Genomic DNA, 21874 nt, shown 5'->3' with positions numbered 1-21874 from the left:
GCTTCCGGTCGTCCGCTGGTTCCCATTGGTTCCTGTAAGGGAGGACAGAGGGGTGGAGTTCGGGTTGCCAGGGACGCTGTAGGGTCGAGTCCTGATGCCGGACTTCCTATGTTACGATGCCGTTTCAACGGGGAAGGGGCCGACGCTGGTTCACATCCCCTTCCCCTAGCTGTCCTTCTTGTACAGGTTGAAGGGGGAGGGTATCGGGAGAGGTAATCTGCATTTCCCTGATCCACACCTTTCCGGTGTAATGTCCTGAACCGATAAGGCTGTAGGGACAGAAACCATCGGAGGACGCGGTCGTTGTGTCCCTTGTTTCGGGCCATCCATTCCAGCGGGGCATGGTCGGTATAAAGGACAAACTCTCAGCCTTCCAGATAATAGCGGAGACTATCGCCCATTTGATGGCAAGAGCCTCCTTTTCCACCACGCGTAGTTCATTTCTCTAGGGAATAACTTCCTGCTGAGGTAAAATGTAAATTGTAAATTGATACTTGTATAGCGCACTACTCATTTGCAAGGGTCTCAAGGCGCTTGTACGAATACCGCTGTCCCTCCTGGCTTTCCCTGTGAGGTGTCCACTCCTGGGCACCCCCATGGTGGAGGCCAGGCATCCTTAGCGTTGTGGGGGCCGTTGTGGAGATTAAGCAAGCTATTGCCCAGAGTTGCAGAGTGGGAGTCCATGATTGGAATAGGCACCGAGGCGAGAATTATCAGGTCCGTGGAATTTTGAGCCCAAGACCCGCCGAGGCGGGGAATTGAACCCTGGTCCCGGGCTAGACCTCTGCATCAGGGTCTGCTGCTCTAACCATTGAGCCACACTTCTCCACTAGTTAGGTAGAGTATAGGTCTTTCCTCTCCGTTCGGGTCTTTCTGGGAGAGGACGGCCCCCAAACCCTGATCAGACGCGTCGGTCTGCAGGATGAAAGGTTGAGAGTAGTCCGGGCTAATGAGCACGGGATCTGATACTAAGGACCGTTTGAGTTTGTTGAATGCCTGTAATATCATGGGCGTTGGATGTTGCAATGTTTCTTCTGTGTTTGCGGTTTTCTTTAGGCGATCGGTCAGGGGAACAGCAATTTGGGAGAAGTTGGGGATGAATCTTCGATAATATCCCAAAACGCCTAAGAAGGCACAGAGTTCCTTTCGGGTCTGGGGAAAGGGGATGGATTGAATGGCGATGATCTTGTTGTTTTGGGGCCGGATAACACCTTCGCCTAAGAGGTATCCCAGGTATTTCACTGTCTGTGCGGCGAGGGTGGTCTTGGAAGGATTAATGGTGAAGCCATAAGAACCAAGGGAAGATATAACTTTTTTCAAAGGCTGTAGGTGCTGTTCCCAATCATCACTGTAGATGACAATGCCATCCAAATAGGTCCCGGCATACTGGGAATGAGGCTGCAGGACCTGGTTCATGGCCCTTTGAAAAGTGGCGGGAGCACCATGAAGGCCAAAAGGTAGCACTGTAAACTGAAACAACCCATCGGGTGTGGAGAATGCCGTTTTCTTTTTGTCTTCAATTCTTAAGGGGATCTGCCAATAGCCTTTGCATATGTTGAGGGTACTAATGTATTTAGCCTTTCCTATGCGTTCAACAATCTCATCTACACGGGGTAAAGGGTAGGTGTCAAAGCTGGAAATCTTGTTCACTTCGTGAAAATCGATACAAAATCTTATCGATCCATCCGGCTTAGGTACCAATACAATGGGTGAGTTCCAGCTGCTGACGGACGGCTCTATGATGCCCATCTGTAGCATGTGGTCTGTTTCTTCCTTAATGATGGCTCTTCGAGCCTCAGGGACCCGATAGGGCCGTTGTCGTACTGTTTTTCCAGGTTCGGTTCGGATAGCATGCTCAATGACAGTCGTATGACCAGGACTGGATGAGAACACCTGTTGTAGGGACCACAGGGCATTACAGAGATCTTGTTTCTGGTTTCCTGTTAGGTCTGGATCCATACAGACCTCATACGAGAGGGGGGGTCGTGGTGTTGAACTAGACAAAACGGGTCGGGGTCCTTCCCATCTTTTTAGGAGGTTCACATGGTATATCTGGGTGACACCCCGAACAGAGTCCATTTCCACTTCATAAGTGACTGGCGTTACTTGCCGGAGGACTGGAAACGGGCCCTGCCATTGTCCCAATAATTTGTGGTTGGAGGATGGTAGTAGAAGGAGTACCAGATCTCCGGAAACAAAGATCCGGGACTTCGTACCTTTGTCGTATTGTTGTTTTTGGCTGGTTTGGGCGGTCACCATGTTTTGTCTCACGATCTCCCGTATCTGCCCCAAGTGGGTCTTGAGGTTGTCTACGTATTCGGGGAGGGGTCTGGTTCGGTCGGGGCCGGCCTCCCAGGCCTCTCGGGCCATGTCCAGTAGGGTTCGGGGGGGCCGCCCGTATAACAGCTCGTAGGGAGAATAGCCAGTGCTGCTCTGTACTTTGCAGCAGATCGCGAATAAAGCCAGTGGCAACATCTCTTCCCACCTTTTGCTCTCCAGGGCTAATAGTTTCTTTAGAGTAGTTTTTAATGTGGCGTTATAGCGCTCGACTAATCCGTCGGTCTGGGGGTGGTAAGCAGAGGTTCTAATTTGTTTGACCCCGAGTTGTGCGCACACCTGTCGCATGAGGGCGGAGACAAACGGGGTGCCCTGATCCGTTAGGATCTCCCTAGGGAACCCGACTCGCGAGAAGATTGAAATGAGTGCTTTGGCGATGTTCTGGGTGGTGGGTAAGGGAACGGCCTCGGGAAACCGGGTGGCGTAGTCGACCAGGACTAACACGTGTCTGCCCCCGTTTCTGGATGGTAACATGGGGCCTATGATGTCCATCCCTACTCTACTGAAGGGTATATCAATGAGGGGGAGCGGTTGAAGGGGTACCCTAGGAGGACGATATTGGCTATTTTTTTGGCAGATTGGACATTCGCGTTTGATTTGCTGGAAAACCCCCGGCCAGTAGAACTTTTCTAGGATTTTATTTATTTATTTTATTTATTATAGTGTTTTGTATAGCGCGAACAAGACCCGTGGGTATCAGAGCGCTTAACATCGAGGTAGGTTACACATTGGCAATATAGAATCACTTTATACAAACAAACAGATATGAGGTAGAGGAAACTTTGGCTACGAGGGGGTGCCTAAATCTAACTATTCCAAACGCATGTGCAATTAGCATTAGAGGTAGGTGAGGCTTAGCTTATATCCATGTCTATATCGACAACTAAGGTGAGGTAGAGGTTATATAGTTTTGGCTTTAGAAAACAATCATAAGTTCGCATAGGACCGTGGTAGCGTTCAGGACACAGTTAGGGCTTGTGTGAGGAGTTAGACCCTTATCAATGATAACATTCTTGAATAATATTCTTGAATGGGCCACCCTTCAGCTGACATAAGTATACACAACCGCGATCCGCCAGCTTCCCTATGCAAGGTATTTACTCAACATAAGACTCTTCAATTCCCGTTTAAATGTTACAATATTTTGAATCTTCCTCACACTTGGAGGGAGTGAATTCCAGACTCTGGGGGCAGCTCCAGAGAATGTTCGGTCATAAGACTTTTTCTTTCGGAAGATGGCTGGCCGCAACAGCAGCTCCTTGGCGCTTCTGGTTGGTCTGTTTCCTCCCGATAGCTTGATTTTCTTGGCTAGGTATCTTGGCGTGTTATAGTGCACCACTTTGTGGGTAATACATGCTAACTTCATTTGAATTCTGGCCTCATAAGGAAGCCAGTTTAGTGCTTTCAAGTGAGGAGATATATGATCAAATTTCCTAGATCCAGTGATGAGTCTTGCCGCTGCGTTAAGACAAGCTTTTAGTGGGGCTGTGGATGTTTTAGGTAGGCCAGCTAATGTGGAGCAACCATATTCGATCCTCGATATAACTAGGGATTGTATAGCCAGTTTTAGATCTGCCTCTGAGATGAATGGTTTTAATTTTCTTAGGTAGCTCAAATGGTAGCGGGCGCTTTTCGCCATTGAATTAATATGGGCTTTCATGTCAAGGTTCTCATCCAATGTGATTCCAAGTGATTTAGCTGAGTTGACTAGGGTTGGGGTGCAGTTAAGCGCAGTCACCAATTTGGTCCATTCCTTTATTTTAGAATGGCTCCTTGGAGGTAAAATTAGCAAGAATTCTGTTTTATGGGCATTTAGTTTCAGATGATTAGTAGTTAACCATTGTAAAGCCATCTTTAATGTCTCATTCATTAGATCGATGTCATCGAGGGAGGCGATCTTCAAGTATATTTGCGTGTCATCTGCGTACATGTGGTAGGATATCTGAGAATTCCGAAGAATGTCTGTAAGAGGTTCGACATACAGGTTGAATAGATCCGGTGATAGCGTTGAACCTTGCGGGACCCCAATTGTATTAGGACAAGGGGGTGAGATTGCTTTGTTAACCAGGAATCGTTGTGTTCTGTTCCGTAGGAAAGAATTGAACCATTTCAGCACATTTCCGGACAGTCCCATCCTGTCATGTAGCCTGGACAATAATGCTTCATGATTTACCGTGTCAAAAGCAGATGATAGGTCGAGTAGAATCAATAGGCATGCTTGATTTTGGTCTAGGGCTTGTAGTGCATCATCGACAATATGCAGGATCGCTGTTTCCGTGCTATGTCCTGCTCTGAATCCTGATTGGCATTCGTCTAGTAAGGAGAACTTGGTGATGTGCTGATTCAGTTGGCTCTGCACGCATTTCTCAATTAGTTTGGCCAGTAGAGGGATGTTGGTTACTGGTCCGTAGTTATTCGGATCTGTTGTTTCTGCTGTCGGTTTTTTGATTATTGGCACAACTTGTCCTGTTTTTAGGCAGTCAGGGAGGATCCCTTGTGCAAGTGACGCGTTTATTATTTTGGTCCAGATCGGGACCACGATATGGCTGATTTCTTTAACACACTTTGCAGGTAGAGGGTCCTGATAGTGGTTGTTCGGTCTGATTTCCGACAGCGTTTTGGCGATTTTGTCCTGGTCATATAATTCAAATGTGTCCCAATTTGCTTTATTTTTTGTCTTAATATTCTCTGTTGTCATGGAAGCCTCTCTGGTCGGCAGCGGTTGGGTTGGGAGGATAGCCGCAGCGTTTGAGAGCTCTACCTCTAGCGATTTGGTCTTCTCCGTGAAAAATGTGGAGAATTCTTCGCAGCTTAAGGGCGTTTTTGAGTTCTCTTGGGCCGATTTGGCTAGTTTATCTGACTGTTGCTTTAAGATCTCGAAGAGTTTTCGTGGTCTGTTTTTGGCATTGTCAAGTTCTGCTCTTATAAATTCTTTTTTGGAGTTGATTATCTTTTTGTTATATTGGTTTCTGATTTTTCTGAGGGCTTTCAGCTCTGGGGAGGAAGGGTGTTGTCTCCATTTTCTTTCGGCCATTCTCAGTTTGCGCCTGTCCTCATTCAGTGAACCACTAAACCAAGGATTGTTTGGCTTTTCTGTGACTCTTTTTAGTTTTAGTGGCATGGTGTCATTGACGATATTTCCAATTGAGGTTATGTAGTGATCGGTCAGCTCGTTTACATTCTGCATGTCGTTAGGTGGCTTTAAGTCTCTTTCGCAGCTAGCAACCAATAGTTCAATATTCGCCTCTTTTGTATCTCGGATCGCTTTTTTGGACTTGAGGGGTTGCACAGTCCTACCCTTTTTCACTGTGGGAATCACGAATGTTATGGCGTGATGGTCCGACCAATCACATGGATCTATAGCGCGGATTGATGTCTCTTTCTTTTTTGAGATAATCCAGTCTACGGTCGCTCCTTGTGCATGTGTAGGTTGTGTGCATGCTTGTGTAAGGTTTAGTTCAACGAGGAACTCTTTGAGCGAGTTAACCGTTTTGTCATTATCGTCGTCCCAATGTAAATTAAAGTCTCCCAGGAAAATGTTGTTGGCATCGGAATTGGAGTTGGCCGTTATGATCTCTATTAGTTGCTCTGTGAACTTTGCGTTATCCCCTGGTGGATGGTAAAACGCATGCAGGTTGCATTTTTGGTTACTTGATGATCTACCATGGATGCTTTGTCCTGTCTTTTCATCGCTGAAGTGGCCTCCCAATAAGTGGCTATGGGCCAGAAACAACACCTTATCACGGAAGGGCCCGGGGACTATCAACTGGGGGGATTGCTGGGGCCCGCCCTTTCTATATAAAAGCCCATTCTTTTTATAGAAATAAGGACCTACTTGCAGCGGGTCTTCATTGTCCAGTGCGCGACCCCATGCGTCCTGTAGAGCGGGATCTTCTTGTTGCGCCGCGCGGAATTCCCTGTCCGTCTCCCATGGGTGTTCGTCCACTCGCACGGGATAGGTGGTAGAATAGTTCCTTTTCTCTTTCTTCTTTTGTGTTTTTGTTTTGTGTGGTTTGTCTGGTGTTACCAAAGAGGGATTGTCCTGAGGAAACGGGGCTTCCAACCACCATTTCTCTAGTGTGTCCGTGGTCTCACGGAGAAGGTGGGGAAGACCGGAATAGTCACTGCCCAGGATCACTTGTTCTGGAAGATTGGGTACAAGACCCACAGTCAGTAGGCTTCCTTGATCCGTAGGGTTTTGTACCCTTACCCGGGTGGTAGGGTAGCATTTAGTGTTGCCGTGTACGCACTGGATGGCCACGGTACCGGTCACTGGACCCACCGGTGTTGGTATCTCTTGGGGTCGGAGGACACTCTGTCTACACCCCGTATCGGCGAGAGCCAGGATCGGGTGTCCATCGATCCGTACTGGACAGTGGAATCGAGGAGGGGTCGGTTCTGGAGTGATGCAAACATAGTTCCTGGCCATGCCCACCTCCATTGGTTCTTCCTTCTGGGGGCACACACGAGCAATGTGACCATAGCCTCCACAGTGGCAGCATTGGGGTCCGGGAGGGGACGGTCTGGGCATGACGGGGTAGGGCAGAAGCGGAACAGGTTCGGTCTTCCTGGGTACGGTAGGTCGTTGGGATCGAACTTGACTATTGCTTTGAGACCGGGGAAGGAGATCCTCCTTCGCCTTCTGGTAATCCTGAGCGCGACTGTAGGCGCTGGCGATCTCTACCGCGCTCTCTAATGTGAGTCGAGCGTGTTGACGAACCCACTTCTGGGTAGAAGGATGTAGGGAGGACAAGAACTGTTCTAGGTATATTTTTGAGAGGATGTCTTCATTGGTGGACGTGACAGGCTTTAGCCAGCGATTAGCCAGGTCCTTTATACGGAAGGACAGAGCCCGGGGCGTCTCCTGTGGTCCTTCTCTGGCTTGACGGAGTTTTACCCTATAAGTCTCGTCATCGATCCCAAGTCGTTCCAGGATGCAGGTTTTGATGTCCGCATAAGGGGTTTGTCCTTGGATATTGGCCTGTTGGTAGGCCGACTGTAGTTCACCAGTCAGCAGAGGACCCAGATACTGGCCCCATGGCTCAGGGGGCCACGAGGCAGCCTGAGCCAGTCGCTCAAAGTTAGTGAAGAAGTAGTCCGGGTCCTCACCCGGGAGATACTTCTGCAGGACGACCGAGCGAAGGGACACCGTTGGTCTTTGCTGTCCAAAAATGTCGGAGAGCTTCCCCATTGCCTGGTCTTGGGCAGCACCCTGCCCTTTCAGGACGTCATGCAGCTGACCTCTGTCGTCTTCGGCTGTCTTGAGGAATTGTTCCATCAGCTTTCCCAGCTGCTCCTGGGTTTCCGCCAACTTCTTTACTGCCGCCTCCATGCTTCCGGGGGATCCCACTTCTGACACCACCTGTGATCGTGGGCTTAGGGCGGACCGGAATAATAGGCGTGGAGGCCAGATATAGTGTGCTATGGTTTAGCTTCTTTATTGATTGACAGAGGTAGTTAGAAATATAGTTCTGAATCCAAAGGATAGTGCGGATGAGGAAGGGTGGCTGGGAGGTGTCTTGTCGGGTTGACTGTTGGAGGGCTGCTCGGGATGGGTGTAGCCGCGTTGGTCGTCTTGATGACGGATCTTGGTCTTTACCGGTCTGGAGGGTGTCCTCGGAGGTATATAAAAATGAGAGAAGACAAGGGGCAGTAAGTCCTCGGATTTGGACAGACCCAGTCCTTCTACCAACACCAGGGGGTGCGGGAGGAGAAAGCGAACGTGAGGGGAGGTATGGGGAAGAGCTGGGATACAAAGAGGGGGGAGACAGAGGCTGTAGGGGAAAAGGGTATGTGGAGGGAATCTTTACACAACAGTGCCCGTGTGAAATAGTTCTGCTATACAATATCTACATACAGTGACAGAGTGCCTCCAAAGTGGGGTGTTTCTTATTTACAACTATACACGCCTTCCAATGAAGTACTGAGACAGGGTACTCACATGCCCCACCGCAACTCTTCCGCTAGTCGCGGCCGCTCTCCAGCCACCTCCTGGGGACTCCACCAGTCCTCGGTCCAGACGTCTTCTTCTTCGCCTCCGGTTTTCGCTCGACTGCTCCGTTTTCCTTGTCTCCTCTGTTCGCCTTCTCGGGTTCTCCGCTCGCTGTCTCCTGCCACGAGTCCGCCGCATCGAACGCCCTTCTCTCTTTGGGATCGGCTTTTCTTGGTTCCGGCATCGGGTAGAGGGAGGGACTTCCGGGGACGAGGGAGTTTGCTTCCGGTTGTCCGCTGGTTCCCATTGGTTCCTGTAAGGGAGGACAGAGGGGTGGAGTTCGGGTTGCCAGGGACGCTGTAGGGTCGAGTCCAGATGCCGGACTTCCTATGTTACGATGCCGTTTCAACGGGGTAGGGGCCGACGCTGGTTCACATGTGCATATTGTTGTGTGGTGCCCCAATCTGTGCAGGGGCCCCACCATCATGTTTTTAAGTATTATGGGAGGCTCCAGACAGTGCAGCAGCCTCCCAGAAATAAGTTACAAAAATGAACCCATAGACTTCCCTTTATAGACTGATGTTCTGTCTCATTGCCAAAGTCAATAGGCATTTCTTGTATACTGATGTCATAGGCCTGCCTTTTATATACTGAGGTGACTTTGCATTAAAAAAAAATGAGAAATTCAATGAAAAAAGCAAAGCTTGAGGTGACAGTTGTAGTTAGATATAGGCAAAAAAACATAAAAATTCACTGAAAATGTGACTAAAGTCACATTATAAATAGGTGAAAATGTCACACAACATAATTTTAAAATAAAAAAACCTGAAATTCACCAGTTATATTTAACTGAAGTAACTATCACTCACCCTATGAAGTAACTATAACGCACACCTTCACCATGCACTGCTTATACCCTCACATATTACATCACTCATGACATATTCAATGACAGCACTGATAACATCACTAATACCATCTGAAAAGGCATAATCTATGACAACACCGTTCATGGCAGGGGCATGAGTTATAGGTATAGACTTCAACAGAGTTTCAACAACACATTGCCACAAGGCTTGCATCATCTGCATATATCTAGATGTTGAATTTGCTCTCTCTCATTTGTGCAGGTGTGTCAGACAAATTGTTACAGCAAAGGTTAAATACATTTGGGATCACTAGTTTGCCTAATTTAACTCCAATATATGTGGGGAAAACTGCTGGCCTCCTGTTTAAAACCTTACTCGAGCTGTAGTATTCCGGTCCAAGGAAGACATGGCTTGGCAGTTCGGGCTGGACTGTTCCCATGAGGAACAGGGTCAAGGCTGATTTGCATATGGCCATGTCTGAATTGGGGTGTTGTGGTGAGCAAAACAACAATGAATTTAGGCCCAGATCTCTGTACTGGGGTGAATGTATGACATTGTTCTGCATTCTGTCCATCAACTGTTGTTTTTGCATTTGTCACCCCGAGTGGGAGGGGTATGCTCAGGCGTGAGTCCCGTGCTCTCCACATCACTGGAGTCAAGCTATCCTGGCTGAAGACGGCTGATAGCCAGAAACCGGTCCTAGGATGCTTGATTCCGGTCCAAGAAAGACATGGCTTGGCAGTTCGGGCTGGACTGTTCCCATGAGGCACAGGGTCAAGGCTGATTTGCATATGGCCATGTCTGAATTGAGGTGGTGTGGTGAGCAAAAAAACGATGGGTTTAGGCCCAGATCTCTGTACTGGGGTGAATGTATGACAGTGTTCTGCATTCTGTCCATCAACTGTTGTTTTTGCATTTGTCACCCCGAGTGGGACGGGTATGCTCAGACGTGAGTCCCGTGCTCTCCACACCACTGGAGTCAAGCTATCCTGGCTGAAGACGGCTGATAGCCAGAAACCGGTCCTAGGATGCTTGATTCCGGTCCAAGGAAGACATGGCTTGGCAGTTTGGGCTGGACTGTTCCAATGAGGCACAGGGTCAAGGCTGATTTGCATATGGCCATGTCTGAATTGGGGTGGTGTGGTGAGCAACAAAACGATGGATTTAGGCCAGATCTCTGTACTGGGGTGAATGTATGACATTGTTCTGCATTCTGTCCATCAACTGTTGTTTTTGTATTAGGGTGGAACTCAGCTTTTATTAGACTGGTGAAATTCAATGTACTCAGTTTTTCCTTCTGTCTTCTAAATCAAAATAAAAAAGTAATTGAAAGCTTCAAAATGAGGACTGTAGTGTTGTAATTCTATGCGCGTCCAGACCCTTGTGGTTCTGGGCAGACCCTAAACCAGGGGCAGCTTCTCCATAATGGCCGAGAGATGTCGTCCCTCTCGTCAGTCACAGAAAAATAAAATGATAATAAAACATCATTTTATTTTTCTGTGACTGCCTTACGCATGTGTGTAGTGCGGGATGTAGCCTGGAGGAGTGGCGGGCACTTAGAAGTGTGCATGTAAGTTTGGCCGGCCGTCCTAGGCCGGCCAAACAGAAATTCGCATTTCTATTTCTCAGTCATAGACGGGTTGGAGAAAAGATGCAGGCTCCCAGGGACTGTCTGAGCGGCAGAGCAGGCATCTCAGACAAATCCTGGTGCTACTCTCATAGCATAAGAGCAGTGCCTGGATTGGGTAGGGAGCCTGCTTTCCCAGAGACTGCTGGGAGACCACCAAGGCGGGCTTCAGAGGCAGCGGTAGCGAAAGGAAAGGTAAGTTTAAAAAAAAGTATTATTTCCCCCCACCCTCACCGTCTGTCCTCTGCCCCCCCACTTTTGTTTTATGGCGACTGGTTCTGCTCTAAAGAGGAATTATGTAAGCTGCTGGGAGGTGTTAAGGTGTGGTTATAAAAGTTATGACACAATGAGTGTACTGGGTGATCGTATGCGGAGGAATAAAGATGTCTGGGACAGAGCTCCGTGTGTGGCATGTTCCTTTGAATGCTCCCATGTTTCGGAGGATGCCACAAGGTCTTTTTTAGGTCTTGCATACCAGATAGCAAAAGACCTATTGTAGGCGTATTAAGAATTGACAAGGGCATTCATTATTATTATTATTAATATTATTATCCTCTTCGCCGCGGCGGACATTCCGCTAGGGTGCGGCCGAATCTGATGTGTGCACAGATCGGACGGCCCCTGACCGACCTCCGCACACGCCCACCGTGACGTCATGGAAAAGGATATTATTATTATTAATCAATCATAATCTGGATACTATAGTATTATGGCCTGGGATTTTTGTCACTTTTTATCATGTTTTAGACTCATTTATTGTATCTAATGATGGAGTAAATGTGGACTTATCATATATAGTTTTTTTTTCTACTATTACGAAAATGGAATGCTATGTTATTATTGTTTTAAATGTAAATGTCTTTTATGATCATGTATCGAAATAAAGACTTTTGAAATCAAAATTATTATTATTGATTGAAATTCTTGTTTTCTTACTTCTTATGCTTCGATTTTCCTTGTTCCACCTTATCCATCATGTATTTGCTCTCCGCTGGATCATACACTCTTTACTGTTACTTTGATTGGCTCACTTGTTTCCTTTTACGGCACACATTTAGTGATCTTTTCGTTTTTGTTTTTGCTTAAGCACTCAAATGAGAAAGCACGAGTTTTCCAGCCTTCTCCCTTGTGCTCCCCAACCAAATGCCTGCACCAGCACTCCGTGATGCTTTTCTGTGTGCTGTTCTCTAAAGTATACTTCTCCTCCAAAACCCACACTCCATGTTGCTTCTCCCTAATGTGCTTCTCCCTCCATGTTGCTCTCACGTTTGTTTGCTTCTCCTCATCTCCTGTGTTGTTCTCACTTGCTCTCATTCCTCGCTCCCCACATTCTTCTCTTCATCTTGTGCTTCTCACCCCATCCCTGTGTTACTGTCATCCACATGTGCTGCTTTTCTCCTCTACCTCCAGCTGCTCCTCCACTTCTGCTTAAATCTGCAGTTCTTTTTTTCATTTAGTGCTTTCATGCTTAAAAAGTATTACATTTTTTATTTAACTGCCAAAGTGATATGCACTGTAAGGAAATGTCTCTTTTTGCATGATCACCCCCAGGTTTCGGACTGATGCTGATGGTATTTTTTACTCTGAAAGTACACTGAGTCCTGCCAATCAGGCCTCAGTGCCAGTGCTGTGACCCGTAAAAAGATATATGTCTAATTGGCGCACCCACGATTGGTATGAGTAAACGCACTTATAAGTCCCTAGTATATGGTAATAGAGGTACCGAGGGCCGGTAAGTCAAAATGTCCCTCTTTGTGTGCCACCATGAGTATGGCAAAGCATGGCTACCAGACTGCCATGACCAACTGGCAGAGCAGTTTTTAAACTGCTAGCTTCAACTTTGCCATCTGAACCATTGGCAAAGACAAGACCTTCTTTTTAGGTCAAAGTCTACCAGACAGGGCAACTGTGTCAGATAGCAAAAACATATAGGGGATATGCTGAAAGCTTACCTAGGAGAGCATTCCGCACATTGCTTGCCATTTGCTTTGTGTTTTGTCACTCACATTTGCATGCTTTCTATTTGCTGGCTTTATTTGTTTATCCCGTCCAGCCCATCTTTTTCTCTCCCTTTGAGCACAGCCCCTTTACCACCAACTTTCTGATTGGCTCTTTCTATTCTTCCACAAGTGGTGGCTTTTCAGGAACTTTTGTTTTCTTTTTCATGAAGCACTCAGTGAGATTTCTGTTTTTTTCCGAGCTCTGTGATGGCCTCAAGAGCTGTGTGCTTCTGTGGAATCAGCCTCGCTCCACCTACTGTTTATTTTAATAACATCTACACAGGCCTGAAAAACGTGATTGTAAATAGTAACACAAATGGCAGCATTTGATGAATATTAGGCTCCACATGCATTCGAAAAACCGGAAGCATCTGAGAGAACATTACAGTGCTAAGCCAATACATACTTTGTAGCCCACTGATGCTTTATGTGAATCCTTCCTCGGGCTAGATTGGGGGTTTGCAGACAGTGCAGCCCCCATCATCCCCCTGTTAGTTTCCTTCACTTCAATGCCTGGAATGTAAGAAAGAGTTGGTCTTATCATGATTAGGGTACAGATGTGGTGGCAAATGCTTTTGTAAGAGAAATTGTTAAATGTGATTTTCCTACTCCTTGTGGTTGACTGTTATGACAGGGTGGCCTTAAAAATTTAACAACTAATAAAAGAAATTCTCCTAACTATTACAAAACTGTGCGCTAATTTGTTTATTTTGTGTATTGTGTTACTGACACAGTTTGCTGGCTTGCCAGTGGCCTCTTTATGTTAGACAGTAAGTGCAGCCCGGTGGTCTCAAACACCCATTGTTTATTACATACGCAGACACACCCATCTGTATTTTTTTTTATTACAAACGTGTGCGTGTACACACACTTACGATCCTGGAATATTACTCATTTAAGATCATCTAATATACACACAGGAGGCTGTAACCATATTTGCTTATTACAAACACACACACAAGCATGCAGTATTGTTCATTTTACACATGTGTAGGATCTTACACCAGCTTTCATTTCTTCAACACCTTTGGGAACTCCACGGCACATGTACTTTGCTTCACACAGGCGTGTTCATCAGAAGCACACATGTTATTACTGTTGTGGAAGGCAGATGTGGAAAGTGGCAGGGGAGACATTGTTTACATCACAAGCGATACAATGCATGCCATTACAACGCAGTCATTACAACAACTGCGTTGTTACATCGCATACCATTACAACGCAAGTTGTTACAACGACTTGCTGTAGGGGGCAGAAGGTGTTGGATTTAAAATCCAATACCTTCCAGCACAGACTGGAGTTGGAATCGTAAATTATACTTTTACAACATCCAGCACCCCCTACAGCATGTTGTTGTAACAACCGGGTTGTATTGCATGCGATGTAACATGTCATATTCAGGTGGCAGCCATATGCACTCTTTTTTTCTACAGGTGTGATGGGCGATGATTAATTGTGCACATATTTAAATGAATAACCAGAGCTATATACAACAAGTAAAAGTGCCCTCTGGGCTCGACGAGTTAGGCATTTTTAAAATGAAGCATACAATTGAAACGTTTAGATGGAATTGTACCCTAGAGGAATCACGACAAAGTAATCAATACGCTCACAGAAAGTCCACAGTGCTGGTCTGAGCCTTATAGTAGTCATCGACAACTGAATGAGCTGCAGCAGGCAGTCTTCTCAAACAGAGCTGCCCCTTATCCTCTGTATGTCCAATAGCTTGTTACTTTTAAAGCACAGAGTGCTATGAAGCCTCACACACTATAAAATGTGTGTATGTTTAGTTGTGAATTTTTATTGTATTGTAATTGTATTTATATAGCGCTTACTACCCCTGAAGAGGCGTCAAAGTGCTTTTCAGCGAGTAGTATGCTACTCCGAAACCCAAAGAGGATTAGTGGTGAATTAGTATAGGGAAATAAAAGAGTTAATTTTTAGCGGTGGACTTGAGAGTCTGTAAGTTGGATTGAGTAGGATTTTTATAAGGCTTCTAAAGACAGATGTTTCTGAGAGTTTTTATTGCTAAGTAGGGTAACTACTGATTGTAAAGGTGTTTTTGTTTTTTAATTAAGCGAAACTTCTTTATATGACTTTCATCGCCAGAAGGGATATATCATATTTTGTCTAATTTTCACATACAAACTGACTCATCTCAGGTCTATTTGTTCTTTTTAACTTGCAGCACTCCATAAAAAGTGCACTTGTTTGCAGGCCGACTACCACTCCTTTCCCACTACACATTGTTGTAACTTGTTGCTTGTACAGTCATTATGTGCCACTTACACCTCCCCCACACAGCGTTATAGCTTGACATGTCACCCCTGTTCCCTCCCCTTGTCATTGCGTGCCCCAGTACCCAACCCTGCCGCATCCCCTATCAATGATTGTCCCATTCTCCCACCCCATCGTTCCTTGCCCCAACCCCCTGCTGTTGCTTTCCCAACGCCCATCTGCCAGAAAAAAAGTGCTATGACACAGCTAGCATCATTTGAGTTTGAACAAGCCATTAGAAACGGGACATGGAGCCTCAGCATTTGAAGAAAATTGAATAAAGCTATCAAGGAGGACAATTCTGCTCGGATGCTGTTGCCAAAAAATAATTTGTATTCAATAAAGATTAAAACAAAGTCAACAGAAGAGACGGTATTGCCCCCAATCTGCTGCCAAAATAAATAAACTTCTATCTAACTAAGCTTTATTAACAAAAAATCCAGTTGCCACTGGGAGGCAAAATTGTTTCTTCTTTGAACTTTTAAACATCGTCAATCAAGTTGCATTGCCAAAGACAACAGTATGATTTTTCTTTTCCGTTTTTCAAGAATTCACTCAGCCCTTGTCCTAAGGAGACCGTAAAACAATTGTGGTTTGAAACGCGTAGACCATTACTGTTGGGAGATCCGTGCACAACGCACATCAATATGGAGGACTGAAATTAAGTTTTGGCAAATAAGCAATTTTTACAAGCCCATATTAGAGAAGCTTGGAGCCCCGAACTGTATACCAAGGGCATCAGTTGTAAATTTATCGCACTTGCCCTTCAACTGTATGTAGGACTGGTGAACATTGAATATTTCATGTTTTTTTTGCATTGCTTCTTGTATTGCTGTCATGTTTAATTTCATTTTTTCTTTTCACATTGAGCACAATGTTTTTTTTTAAATAATTGGGACATTTGAGAATTAGTTGCTGGTATATTTATCTTCATTTGAAAGAAATCGAAAGTTTAAAATGTGGTTGAATCAATGTATAAAAGATTTAGAGGTCATGTTTATTGAGTGAAATGACCTTCACAAAAAAGTAAAAACGTGTATGAATCACGCAGCCACCTATCGTTGTTTTTTGCTTTCAAGTTTTGGGGTCCATGGTGGTTGCTTGCAAGGGCTCAACCCCCCCCCATGTGAAAAACAGCTAGCATCAATGCACTTTTTCCCCTAACTTTTCGCCATGCAGCGCAGTAGCGACACTGCTGTAAAGGAAAACAGACTTTACTACGCATCCAGAACTATGCTATGCTTTACACTTGTTCATTTGATAAAGCCTCACTGCTCTGAGCCACAGCTACCCAGATAAGGTTTTGCAAATTCATAAACAGACCTGACTGGACATGATACGAAATTGTGCTTTGTTTACAAGATGAGGTTGCACAACCACACCATATAATAAACCACTGTCCTTACATCCACCATTGTGGGTCAGTAATTATAAAAACAAAGCAAATGGCATCTGAGGCATTCCACTGGCATGCATGTGTTGTGACGTGCCATGTGTGCTCCAGTAGAAGGACTCAAACACATGTGTAGACGCTTCTTGAAACCTTTTTGTTTTTTGCCAGTGATGCACACCACTTGGAAATACCATTTTGATTTTTTCCTAACATCTTGCAACATCACCAGGAGGCACTGGCAAAGCCAATTGATCCCAAAGGTGATACCTTATAGTTTTGCCAATGATTGTTTCAGTTGGAGCAGTTTTGAGTGAAGTACTACAAAATGAAAGTCTGGCCTACGTTGAAACCTCTGATCTGACATGTCTTTTGCATGCGGGTGAAGATGCCGTTGTCCTTCAGCAACTTTTTCAATTTTTTTAGGATCATCCTGATGAACCACTGTGATTCAAGGTCTAGCAAACTGATCAGATGGGCAGCAACACAGTTTTTGCAAATTTTATTTTTGTTCCCAGATAGTGCGGCATCTGTCTGCCCTAGCATCTTCTGTCATTTTTTCTGTAGAATATGAGCTTTTACATGTTTTTCATGCCTGGTAACTAGGATTTCACATATCTTTGGTAAGTGACCAGGAGAAAATAACTTTGGAAATTTAGATGGGACAATTGTGCAGCTGGACTAGTTGGCAGAGGAGGACTGACGTTTACTTTTGGAATTCCCCTCTGTTGAAATGGTTTTCAAATCAAATGTATTCCCCAAGATGAAACATGCAAGGGATGTTCTATAACTGAACAAGTAAGGGATGCTTGATTTTTTTTTTGTCCATCTTATCCCAGGTGAAATTTTTAGTTGAATACTAATGCTAATTTCATGCAATGTGATGTACTTCAATATTATTTACGATTAACTTTTGCAGAAATGTTCACAATATAAATTATTCAGCATATTTTCCTAAGGTAAGGGCTTAACATGGGCAAGTGTTGTCTAGTTCAAATACCTGAATTTCGTTTATTACAAAAATAAATTACTATTACTTTTCAGCAATGGTGGAATGATTTACACTGGTAAGAAATTCTGTTGTTATTAAGAGTACCTGCACACATTTCTTCCCATACTAAGCACTGGGTATGAAAACCCCACAAGTGCATCCAAGCACAATGCATAGCGAGAATTTACTGCAACAAATACAAGTATGCAAAATGCAACAGTGCATGCTCTGAATTGTTGTTTTTTCCCTATATAATCGAAATGCCTATAATTTCTCCTTTGAAAGCAAGCTTTTTCTGTTGATGGCATAGACTCTGACACCTTCAAACAAGACCTTAATTCATCTTACAGGGTTAGATGTCAAGTGTAAAAGATAAAGCCAGGTATCAATAGGAGGATCTGATTCCAGGGGTGTTAATTTCTTGGGTGTGAAAGCACCCACAGCGGTACAAAAGGGGGTGGTGATGGACGGAGCATCTGAACCAATCAAACACTCACACCCAGTCAAAAGATCTGGGTTTGATCCATCACGGTTCTTTAGCCCACTCTGCCACCCCAGTTCAGACATGGCTATATGCAAATCAGTCTGACCCTGTGCCTCATGGGAACAGTCCTGCCCGAACTGCCAAGCCATGCCTTCCCTGGACCGGAAACAAGCTTCCGAGGACCGGTTTCTGGCATTACAGCCGTCTTCAGTCCGGCTTGCTTGAATCCAGTGGCAAAGTGAGCAAGGGACTCACGTCTGAGCATACCCTGCCACACTTATGGCGGCCAAAGCGGTACAAAAGGGGGTGGTGATGGACGGAGCATCTGAACCAATCAAACACTCACACCCAGTCAAAAGATCTGGGTTTGATCCATCACCGTTCTTTAGCCCACTCTGCCACCCCAGTTCAGACATGGCTATATGCAAATCAGTCTGACCCTGTGACTCATGGGGACAGTCCAGCCCGAACTGCCAAGCCATGCCTTCCCTGGACCGGAAACAAGCTTCCGAGGACCGGTTTCTGGCATTACAGCCGTCTTCAGCCCAGCTTGCTTGAATCCAGTGGCAAAGTGAGCAAGGGACTCATGTCTGAGCATACCCTGCCACACTTATGGCGGCCAAAGCGGTACAAAAGGGGGTGGTGATGGACGGAGCATCTGAACCAATCAAGCACTCACACCCAGTCAAAAGATCTGGGTTTGATCCATCACCGTTCTTTAGCCCACTCTGCCACCCCAGTTCAGACATGGCTATACGCAAATCAGTCTGACCCTGTGCCTCATGGGAACAGTCCAGCCCGAACTGCCAAGCCATGCCTTCCCTGGACCGGAAACAAGCTTCCGAGGACCGGTTTCTGGCATTACAGCCGTCTTCAGCCCGGCTTGCTTGAATCCAGTGGCAAAGTGAGCAAGGGACTCACGTCTGAGCATTCCCTGCCACACTTATGGCGGCCAAAGAGGTACAAAAGTGGGTGGTGATGGACGGAGCATCTGACCCAATCAAACACTCACACCCAGTCAAAAGATCTGGGTTTGATCCATCACCATTCTTTAGTCCACTCTGCCACCCCGGTTCAGACATGGCTATATGCAAATCAGTCTGACCCTGTGCCTCATGGGAACAGTCCAGCCCGAACTGCCAAGCCATGCCTTCCCTGTACCGGAAACAAGCTTCCGAGGACCGGTTTCTGGCATTACAGCCGTCTTCAGCCCGGCTTGCTTGAATCCAGTGGCAAAGTGAGCAAGGGACTCACGTCTGAGCATACCCTGCCACACTTATGGCGGCCAAAGCGGTACAAAAGGGGGTGGTGATGGACGGAGCATCTGAACCAATCAAACACTTACACCCAGTCAAAAGATCTGGGTTTGATCCATCACCGTTCTTTAGCCCACTCTGCCACCCCAGTTCAGACATGGCTATATGCAAATCAGTCTGACCCTGTGTCTCATGGGGACAGTCCAGCCCGAACTGCCAAGTAATGCCTTCCCTGGAACGGAAACAAGCTTCCGAGGACCAGTTTCTGGTATTACAGCCGTCTTCAGCCCGGCTTGCTTGAATCCTGTGGCAAAGTGAGCAAGGGACTCACGTCTGAGCATACCCTGCCACACTTATGGCGGCCAAAGCGGTACAAAAGGGGGTGGTGATGGACGGAGCATCTGAACCAATCAAACACTCACACCCAGTCAAAAGATCTGGGTTTGATCCATCACCGTTCTTTAGCCCACTCTGCCACCCCAGTTCAGACATGGCTATATACAAATCAGTCTGACCCTGTGCCTCATGGGAACAGTCCAGCCGGAACTGCCAAGCCATGCCTTCCCTGGACCGGAAACAAGCTTCCGAGGACCAGTTTCTGGCATTACAGCCGTCTTCAGCCCGGCTTGCTTGAATCCAGTGGCAAAGTGAGCAAGAGACTCACGTCTGAGCATACCCTGCCACACTTATGGCGGCCAAAGCGGTACAAAAGGGGGTGGTGATGGACGGAGCATCTGAACCAATCAAACACTCACACCCAGTCAAAAGATCTGGGTTTGATCCATCACGTTCTTTAGCCCACTCTACCACCCCAGTTCAGACATGGCTATATGCAAATCAGTCTGACCCTGTGCTTCATGGGAACAGTCCAGCCCGAACTGCCAAGCCATGCCTTCCCTGGACCGGAAACAAGCTTCCGAGGACCGGTTTCTGGCATTACAGCCGTCTTCAGCCCGGCTTGCTTAAATCCAGTGGCAAAGTGAGCAAGGGACTCACGTCTGAGCATACCCTGCCACACTTATGGCGGCCAAAGCGGTACAAAAGGGGGTGGTGATGGACGGAGCATCTGAACCAATCAAACACTCACACTCAGTCAAAAAATCTGGGTTTGATCCATCACCGTTTTTTAGCCCACTCTGCCACCCCAGTTCAGACATGGCTATATGCAAATCAGTCTGACCCTGTGCCTCATGGGAACAGTCCAGCCCGAACTGCCAAGCCATGCCTTCCCTGGACCGGAAACAAGCTTCCGAGGACCGGTTTCTGGCATTACAGCCGTCTTCAGCCCGGCTTGCTTGAATCCAGTGGCAAAGTGAGCAAGGGACTCACGTCTGAGCATACCCTGCCACACTTATGGCGGCCAAAGCGGTACAAAAGGGGGTGGTGATGGACGGAGCATCTGAACCAATCAAACACTCACACCCAGTCAAAAGATCTGGGTTTGATCCATCACCGTTCTTTAGCCCACTCTGCCACCCCAGTTCAGACATGGCTATATGCAAATCAGTCTGACCCTGCGCCTCATGGGAACAGTCCAGCCCGAACTGCCAAGCCATGCCTTCCCTTGACCGGAAACAAGCTTCCGAGGACCGGTTTCTGGCATTACAGCCATCTTCAGCCCTGCTTGCTTGAATCCAGTGGCAAAGTGAGCAAGGGACTCACGTCTGAGCATACCCTGCCACACTTATGGCGGCCAAAGCGGTACAAAAGGGGGTGGTGATGGACGGAGCATCCGAACCAATCAAACACTCACACCCAGTCAAAAGATCTGGGTTTGATCCATCACCGTTCTTTAGCCCACTCTGCCACCCCAGTTCAGACATGGCTATATGCAAATCAGTCTGACCCTGCGCCTCATGGGAACAGTCCAGCCCGAACTGCCAAGCCATGCCTTCCCTTGACCGGAAACAAGCTTCCGAGGACCGGTTTCTGGCATTACAGCCATCTTCAGCCCTGCTTGCTTGAATCCAGTGGCAAAGTGAGCAAGGGACTCACGTCTGAGCATACCCTGCCACACTTATGGCGGCCAAAGCGGTACAAAAGGGGGTGGTGATGGACGGAGCATCCGAACCAATCAAACACTCACACCCAGTCAAAAGATCTGGGTTTGATCCATCACCATTCTTTAGTCCACTCTGCCACCCCGGTTCAGACATGGCTATATGCAAATCAGTCTGACCCTGTGCCTCATGGGAACAGTCCAGCCCGAACTGCCAAGCCATGCCTTCCCTGTACCGGAAACAAGCTTCCGAGGACCGGTTTCTGGCATTACAGCCGTCTTCAGCCCGGCTTGCTTGAATCCAGTGGCAAAGTGAGCAAGGGACTCACGTCTGAGCATACCCTGCCACACTTATGGCGGCCAAAGCGGTACAAAAGGGGGTGGTGATGGACGGAGCATCTGAACCAATCAAACACTTACACCCAGTCAAAAGATCTGGGTTTGATCCATCACCGTTCTTTAGCCCACTCTGCCACCCCAGTTCAGACATGGCTATATACAAATCAGTCTGACCCTGTGCCTCATGGGAACAGTCCAGCCGGAACTGCCAAGCCATGCCTTCCCTGGACCGGAAACGAGCTTCCGAGGACCGGTTTCTGGCATTACAGCCGTCTTCAGCCCGGCTTGCTTGAATCCAGTGGCAAAGTGAGCAAGAGACTCACGTCTAAGCATACCCTGCCACACTTATGGCGGCCAAAGCGGTACAAAAGGG

This window comes from Lissotriton helveticus, chromosome 10 (genome assembly GCF_964261635.1).
Source record: "Lissotriton helveticus chromosome 10, aLisHel1.1, whole genome shotgun sequence".
In the NCBI taxonomy this organism is placed as follows: Eukaryota; Metazoa; Chordata; class Amphibia; order Caudata; family Salamandridae; genus Lissotriton; species Lissotriton helveticus.
This window is presented reverse-complemented; position numbering follows the sequence as displayed.